Raw genomic sequence first — 9,388 nt, forward strand, 5'->3', positions numbered from 1 at the left:
GAATGGCTGGAACTGTGTCAGGGGAGGTTTAGGTTGGATATTACAAAAAGATTCTTCCCCCAGAGAGTATTTGGGCACTGAACAGGCTCCCCAGGGAATGGTCATGGCCCCAAGGCTGCCAGAGCTCAAGGAGCCTTTGGACAATGCTCTCAGGGATGCACAGACTGGGATTTGGGGGTTTCCTGTGCACAGAAACCCCAAAAAGTCTGTGTTGGACTCGATGATCCTTGTGTGTCCCTTCCAGCTCAGGACTTTGTCTCCAGAGATCCTCCCAAAGGTGAGGGTGGATCAGATGGAAAGCGCCCAGAGTTGCTTTGTGGTGCTTGGAAGCACAGGCCAGGCGAGCACATTTATGCTATTGCTAACTTCTTTTTAATTATCTGCTGTAGGCACAGGGCAATGATTTAGTGTTTGCATCTGAATCCCACAGAGACAATATGCTGCTCATTTCAGTGCAACTCCTAGTCTGGCCTCTGTACTTAATAAGTAGGCTATTATCTGACTATCAGAGCACAGGAGATTAACAGGAGCCATTTTCATTACCAATAATGGTGGCTACACACATAATGCCCTCACATCAATGAGAAGATAATGGGCCCTTAAGTGTGCGTTGTGTAAGGCCGACAGAGGAAGGGGTATGAAATATAAAGCAAACTCGGCTTAAATAACTTGCTTTTCCAGTTAAGAAGAAAGTAATCTCTTCTCATAAGCGCCATAATTTTCTGGTAAACGTGAACCAACAGGCAATGAGGTTCCCATTACACAAATGCTGTGTTACAGGGTCTAATGAGCATATTAATCTTTGTTTTTCCATATAATTGGTAGATAATCCAGGGATTTGTGTCGGCGTTGGCTCTGCAGTGGTTCTGGGTGAATGAGTGTGCTCACAGCCTGAGCCAGGAGTCATCCTCAACCCCAGACACAGTGAGCAGAAGAGACCCACCTACGTGAGGGCTGCAGGACGGGGCTGTCGTGAGCAGTAGGAATGAAGGGATGCCACAAACATTTGTCTTTCTCAGCAAGCAAATAAATGTGTGCCATTCCCTGGCAAGTGTGGTTTGCACCGCTCCTGGAATTTGGGATGGGTCCATAGCTCTCTCCCAATCTCTGCAATGTGTGGCAAATGTCTATTCTGAGATAATAGATAATGCCAAGAAAAAACATTTGCAAAGGCAGCCAACACTGCTTTCCCTACTTGTTTCCTTTATCTGCTTATGAGCTGTTTCTAGCTTGAAAGTAAATGACAAATATTTTTAGCACAATTGCCATTGTTATAATTGTTATGCCCAATGTCAAGAACATATGAAACATCATGATAAGGAACAAATTACAGCATAAAATAATACAAGGCAGGCACAGTATCCTTGAGCTGTTTTCCATGTTGAAATTTTCCACATAGAAATCATTTTGCTTGGCTTCAAAAGGACAATATGCAAACATGTAAAGGTCAGTGTGATTTGAGAGCACAGAAAACAGCTAGAGCCAAATTCTGCAGAGATTTCATGAATAAGTTCACCATAATTGCAGTGAAGAAGACTAATAGCAAGTGGAAACTTACTAAGATAAGCTACCTAGTGTGCAATTTTGCTTGTAAATTAATGAGGGGGTTGAAACTTCTTAGGGGAAAAAAAATCTCTGGACCAGGATTTAAACCGAAGAGCATTCATTTTCACTTTTTCCTGTTTTACAGATTTACTAAACCCTTTCTAAACTATTAATAAGACTAGATTTTGGTTATTAAATATTGCAGTCCTTGACATTATTGAAGCAGCATTACCTCTCAGTTTAAATCACACAAAAATACCTGAAAAATTCTCTTCTAGAATAGCTGAAAGCCTGAGCTTCACATGTTAAAGGCAAAAGCCTTTTTGGACTTGTTTACTGATGCCTGTGTGGGCTGAATTACAGCCCTCACTAGTAGCAGCACTTGTCATGGACTGAGAAACTGTGAATTTTTATTGCCTTTTCCCCTCCCAACACACCTGAGATGAGCCACTATATCAGAATGTCACAACACTTGAATTGAGAGGGAACAAGAAGAAAAGCAGATCCCGTCTTAAATAAATCTACTTAATAAATCTGAGGAGCAAGGAGCGAGGAATGGACCTGTTTGCATGATAAATGTCACCACTGGAGTTCTGCGTTGTCACTGTGTGTGACTCATGTAACTGTGTGAACAAAGTACACCTGTGAATGTAACATAGAAGTGTGTCTGTGACTGTGTGAATAACCCCAAACCCCAAACCCAGCCCTTCTAGCGCCAGGAGAAGTCTGCTTAATTGATGAGACTGTGGCAACTCCATTTTCCTGCAGGGTTTTTTGGTACTCCTGCTCTGAGTAGCACCCTGGGAACTGCAGGTTGTCACCTGAGCCACCAAAGGCTTCACCTCATTTTCAACTGCATGAGCTTGAGAGTTCAGAGTGACTTTGGGGAGGGTCTTATCTTTGTAAATCTTGACAGAAGATTCCTACTAACTTTATGTCATGTAAAAAAATAATAGAAAAATTGTATGTGACATATTTTCTGCCATGGGATGAAACACCAGTTGTTATTAAATGTTTATTTTTATATTATTATTTATTACACTGAATGAATAAGACTTATTTTTATTAATCATAGCACTCGGGGCTATTGATAGTCATTGCATTTGGCAGCCAGAGTCTAGCAAACCTAGCCAGCTCCCATGAATATTACCATTAAGCTACAGAAATGTCACATGCACTTAATAAAACAGTCTCTTCCCTTTCCTTGTACAAGGGAATATTACCTTTTTCCTTTCTTTTCATCTGAGAAACCCATGTTTTCTGATACATTTCCTCAGTTAACTTGACACTGAGACAAATCAGTAACTCCATCTAATGACCAGCACAGCCCTGCTGGTGGTCAGGCACCAGAAGCCAGAGTTTAGGCAGGGCTTTAGTCCTACAGCTAAATCACAGAGTCCTGCCTATGCCATGACCACACACCACAGGCTCCAGCATTGAATTTCATGTCCAGCTCTTCAAAGCACAGACAAAATCAGGACAGTAATCAGCCCCCATCCTTCCTCTGCATATTTATAGAGAATTCTCTTCTGATTGAGCTCCCTGTGCCCACTCCCCCACACAGCTGGGAGGGCATTTTAATGTGTGTATTTCTGCTACCCATCAGGTCACCCAGACATCCTTTCATTATATTTTTCCACCTCAGAGCTTGAGCTGAAACAAAACTTAAGCAGATACATGTATTTACAAACCCCCATCAGTCCTTCTCCCTGTGCACATTTTTTTCATTTCAAAAATTGAACAAAATTTGGAAAGCCTTTACATGAGACCACAGGAAGCTTTACTCTGATATTTGAACCGCAAACAGCAGAAAAGCGAAACCTTTTCTTTTAAAAGCAGCTGTTTCTCAACACAGCTTTAACTTTGTGTTTATGTCACATCCACGTGTGTCACGTCACAGTTTGTAGCACTGTCAATCAAAGCTGTCAAAGTGGTCAGTTTGGTCCAGGAGAGGGAAAAAGCCTGGAAGTGCTGCTTGAATCTACTCTGTGGATATTCATAATGAACTCCGGGAGGCTGGTTCAAGTGGCTTATTTCCAAGGCAATTAAGTCTTTCTTAAGTAAATGTGTGTAAAAAATGCTCCCTCAGCCTGGTGGCACCTGACACTGCTGACTTCTTAATACGCATTAGCTCTCCCTGGCTGGGATTGGAGAGAATATCACTGAAAACACAGCAGAAAAATAGCTGGGTTTGTGTATGTGTTGGAATATCTTTGGACTGCATGTTCCATCCCCTTCTCAGGGCAGGACTCACAAACACTTGCTCCTGACACCGCACACCCACACTGCTGCAGATGTCCTTCAAGAGACATGCTAAAAGAAACTTGTTATTGATTTCTTCTCCATCACATCACTTGAGACTTGTTAAATTGGCTGGGGGAAGTTTGTAATCATTTGAGAGGGAGAAATGATTCCTAAGCAAATGGGGAAGCAGCTTTTCTAAATGAGAGTGCCCTAAGCCAGTGCCCGAAACCAGAGACTGTTCTCACCCTTCAGGCTCTCTTTTTTGTCATATCATTTGAGAAATGCAACTGTTGCATGGAAACCTTGAATAATCACTTGGTATCAATACCCAGGGACCTTGGCAGCTGCATTGAATTACTCCTTGGTCACAGTGCCTAGTGAAACTGCCGCTGGAATTGTGGCTGCAGCCATGCCAGCTCCTCGGATTGCAGGCGCCGAGGTGCTGGGGTGTCAGCTGTGCTTCTCCTGCGGGGTTTAACCCTTTGGGCACTGCCTCCCCTCTGCTCCAGGCTGTGCCTGTTTTGTCAGGAATGCTGACATAGAATCATAGAATATCCTAGGTTGGAAGATACAAGGATCCATCAAGCTCCTGGCCCTGCACAGAACAATTCCTTCACGTGCCTGAGAGCATTGTCCAAACACTCTGTGAGCTCTGCCAGTCTGGGAGGCAAGACCACTTCTCTGGGGAGCTGTTCCAATGCCCAGCCACCCTCTGGGGGCAGAATCTGCTCCAAATACCCAACCTAAACCTCTCCTAACACAACTCCATGCTAATCCCTGGGACCTATCCCTGCACATGCCATGCCCAGAGCTACTACGACACTAGTTTGAGCAGCCTGTCTCAAGTTCATTGGTTATTACATGTTTTTGGTCTCCAGACCAATAAGCTGGGGAATTTCAGTGGATGAGGGAGGATTTTCAGTGCTGCTGCTTGAGGGAGGTGGTCTGTGGCACAAGCCATCCCCTCAGTCTAACAAATATGCTGGTAGCTTCCAGGGTGTGTGTCTCAATGTTTTTCCTTTATAGCCATGGAGAAATAGAACAAAGAGGGCTGTGAGAGGCTGTTTGTGGGATGTTATGGCAGAATTACCACATTAGCAAAGCTGTAAAGGTGTGGATTTGAACCTTGACTCCAGTGTAGAGGTAAATGGGTTCTGCTGATGTGTTTGATGCAGGGAATGAACGATGCCAGTTAGGTTTCCTTCATACAGGCCTTGATCACACAAACAAGGCAGCTGCATCAGCTAGATATGGACAAATTGTTCACCTTGCTGTTACTCTCACGTACCAGAGAACTTGGTGAATCTGCCTTCTCCCTGTGCCATCCTCCACCTGCTCATCAAAGAGTGATGAGAATTTGTTGTGCAGCTCAGCAAGTTAATATTAGAGAATTACAAATGTGAAATGCAGACGACGGTGGTGTAAAAATGCCGAAAAGCCCTGATTAGGAGCTGCCTCCCCTCAACATTGGAGACTTCACAGGGATCAGAGAGAAAATGACAGATTTCACACACCAGCTCTGATGAATTTTACAGATCGCCCTGGGCTGCAGGGAAACCAATTCAAAGCATAAAAGTCATTGAGAATTTTTCCTTTCTTGTGCAGCAATAACAATTTCTGAAACATTGTGCTTTGCCATCACCAGGCTGTTTTCCTCAGCAATTAATTCACCAGGCTGCAAAAGGAGGGTACCATCAGTGTGTGGTTCCTCTGGCCATGGCCTGCTGAGGGTGTGCCACTGTGGTGCTGCTCAGTTTGGGCTTCTCTGCTTCTCTAGTCCCTCTGGAGAGAAGAAGGACATGTCTGGGCTATTGCCACCTCTTGGTTCTTCTACCACAATAGTCTTGGCTTGAGCTGGCTTCAGTCCCAGAGCAGCAGTTATTAGCCCAGGGTAATGGCAGGTTTGAAAAATTACAAGTTTAAAATTAGAAGGTCAAGCATTCTTGTCCTTTTTTTCATATTCTCTAGTTGGTTCAGTAATCTTTCTCTATGCTGAAAGTCTTCAATAAGACACGTGGGACACATCACAGAGTCCAGTTTTTACAGCCAGAGCTGGCTGCCCAAGCTGACTGGAGGCAACCTCGAGTCACCAGTAGTCAGATCCTCCTCCTGCATCCAGCATTAGTCTTGAGGAGACAGGAGAGAGCCCTTTCCTTCTCCCATGCAGGAAGATGATTTATCCTAATTCAGTTGTGCATTTTAAACTTCCACAGTGTCCTGTGGCAGGAAGCTTCACAGCTCACCCACCTTGCATGTGCAGACTTGCCAGTGATCATTTTGGATGTATCTGCAGGAAATCCTGCTGTGTGCAGTGCTGAGCTGCCATCACTCAGGCCACTGGCAGTAGGGCTTACTTCTAGTTGTGACACAGAAATAGGATGTGACATGCCACCTTGGGAAGGCTGCTGTGTGCCCTGGAGTAGGAGAGCAGGCTGGCTGATTAGCTCTGGGACAGGCAGGCTTTGCCTTGGGGGTGTGGATGGATGGAAAGGTTGGAACACTCTGACACTGCTGTGTTTGATCAGACATCTGCAAAGGCACCGTGACCCAGCTGGATGTTATTAAAATGGAGAGGAGGTGGCTGTAAATGAACCGAGTGGAATAATGCACCCCATGGTACCATGGCTTGTAAGAGCATCTCCAGCCTTCAGCAGCTGTGACAATTACAGGGTTTAGCTGTGAAGAGACACGTCCCCAGCTAATACTTTTAGCCTCCACTGCTCCTCTTGATCTGTCAGAGCGAGGAGGCTGCAGGTATTAGAGATAAGCTGTGGTAAGGTGCTGCTGCTTTGTTTCCATTGTGCTAACTTTGTTTCTTCATCTCTTCTAAAATAAACCTGTGACTTCTCCCAGAAATTGGGATGTAATCAGACAGGTGATAACAAGGTCCCACTAGCTAAGGTTAATCACCCCTGGCTGGATCCATGCAACAATACATTTGGTTGGGAAGAGGTTCCTGATTCAAACACTGTCTATGAACAGGGACATTCAACCTTTGGAGCATCATTTGAACCTGAGGATGTTTCCCACCCCATGGAGGGATTCCATTCCCTCCATGAAGTCAGGATGTGCATCCGAATCTTAAAATACAGGCACATCCTTGGGAATTAAAGGAGGGTAAAAGAAACAACCACAATCTCTTAAACATCCCTGTGGCCTGGCATTTGGAGAGGTCTGCAGTAATGACTCCTTGACCAATTCTTTGTCCTTGGTCCTCTCCTCATGGTGAGGGATGCAGGTGCCAGTGATTGCCTTGCTCTGTGTACACATATCCCTGTACACCAATATCCCTGCTAAGAATCACTCACGCCCTGTCCAGAACCTCTTAATCAGGAGAAATCCTTCTTAACATTCAGACTGGACTGAGCTGAGGGTAAGTTTATACTTCAGGAAATAAAATATTCAGAATACTGAGCAATTTTGATTTTCTTTTTTATGCTAAATTAAAACTGTAGTTGTTTCTACGAATTAAACTTTCAAGGTAGATGTGTGGTCCTGCAGCACTCATGCAGGAATTCAGATGGTCAGATACACGGGCAAGAAATCATATGCATGAAGATTATAATATCAGTCTCTGGGAGTTTTAAGTCTCTCTTTGAGATACAGGTTGTGTTATTCCTGTGGCCTCACCCTTTTCAAAAATCTCAGGAAAGTCTGTGTTTTCCTTCACATGCATGTGGAGTCCTGGCCAAGCCATGCTTGCTTTCTGCACAGCTTATCGAGATAAAAGTGCAGGTGGAAAAAATCCTATTTCTGTCAAGCTTAGCCCTTCAGCAGCAATACCTTTTGCTGTTTCACACTGTGTCTCCTTTGCAGTACAACTGAGCTGGAAAATAGCAATGCCTACAGGAGGTTTTTAGAAGCAGGAGGTGTAACAAGAGATGCAGAAAACCTTAAGAACCGGCACAAAAGCCATGTTCTAACGTGCATGGCTGTATCCCAGCTTTCCCCTGCTGTTCCCAGCAGTTTCCAGAGCATGTAACAAGTCCAGCCTAACCCCAGGCTGCTTTTGGCCAACTTGAGCTCCTGTTCTAATTCTGATGTCAGTTGCCTGACCCTACAGTGCAGAGTGAGACCTCCCTGTGCAGTTTGTAAGGAATGTTTTATCTGCATTCATAAAAAAATAAACTGATCTTTGCTCCATTGCCTTTTTCATTCAAAATCCATCTTCTGGGGAATATGAATACTGCCAAAGCTTCCTCAGTCCACAGTTTTCTGGGTGAAATAAATTGGTTTCTTCTCTGGGTGTTTCCTCTCTGGGTGTTTTCCTTTCACCTATAATAAAATGTGTTTTATTGTACCTGACTGCATTAATTGATGCCTTGGTTATGCACAGTGCACAGGTCAGATAATCAATATATTTTACCATTTAAAACCAGAAGAATTTGTGATCAATTCAGAGTCTACCTTCTAATCTCAGGTATTCAGACTTTGTTTGTTTGTTGTTTCTCCCTGTGGCTGATGTGAATAACAATAATGTTGTTAATATAAGGTTTTAAACATTCCTAGCACTTGTGGACCAATCCTGCTTCCTTTGGATATAGGCAGGCAGTGCTTTCCTCCAGTGAAATGATAGAGCTGCTCTGATTTCAGCTGCCACCTCCTTGTCACCCCACTGCAAGGAGCAGCGGGCTGTGCTTATTTAAACTGGAAGTGGAGCTGATCACTGCTGCTGGGGTGTCACACCCTGCTTGGGAGGCAGAAATGAAACCCTGACTTGCTTCAGATGAAGAAGGGACAGCCAGAGGTGACAGAACAAACTGTTGTGCAGACGCTGGAGCCACCGGAGATTGCAAAGAGACGACCTTGTCACCAGATGAGGCTCTCCCAAAGCTTCTTATCCTGTTGTGCTGAGCTTAGCAGCAAGTCTGTCCCAATCACAGTGTGTGGTGTGTGACCTGCTCCTCAGGCCGGCCACAAGTGCGTGCACAGGGTGGGCTGGCATGAGCCGTGGCTCCTGGATCCTGCTTCTCCTTCGGCAGGGGAGGCAATGGGAAGGACTCGGGCATGTAAAGGAGGTGGCTGTGTGCTTGTGGGTTTGCTCTGCTGTTCACAATTAAAGTCGACTGACTTGCTTTTCTACAGCTGCAGGGTACAGCGAGTGGTGCATACAAGGTGCTCAGATAGAAGCACTTTTGGAAGTAGAGCGATGCTCTCCTACATCCCTCTGCTCCCAGTCAGGGATTCCTTCTCAAGCCTGGCTACACTGTAAAATACCCATAACCGTGCATTTTAAAGAATCCCATGTCTTATCGCCCTTTAGGAATTTGTTTTCCGTGTGCATCCTCTCTGACAAGTTTTATGAGAAAAACCATTGCGTTTTAGGTTAGTTTGGGGCTTCATAATGTTCAGGGTGAACGTGCCAGCACCTGCACGGGGGAGCATATGTGGGAAGAGGAGAGGAGCTCCACAGACCGTATGTCCTGCACGCACACCTGGCCAGCACAGCTCTCTGCCCCAGCACGGACCGGTCACTCCCGCGTCCGGCCAAAGGAAAAACAAGGGGCTGCCCCGTCCGGGGAATCGGAGCTGCCCCCGCCTCCCGGGGGAGGGCCGGGGCCGGGGCCGGAGCATCCCAGCGCGCCTGCGGGGGCCCGGG

Source organism: Anomalospiza imberbis, chromosome 17 (genome assembly GCF_031753505.1).
Source record: "Anomalospiza imberbis isolate Cuckoo-Finch-1a 21T00152 chromosome 17, ASM3175350v1, whole genome shotgun sequence".
In the NCBI taxonomy this organism is placed as follows: Eukaryota; Metazoa; Chordata; class Aves; order Passeriformes; family Viduidae; genus Anomalospiza; species Anomalospiza imberbis.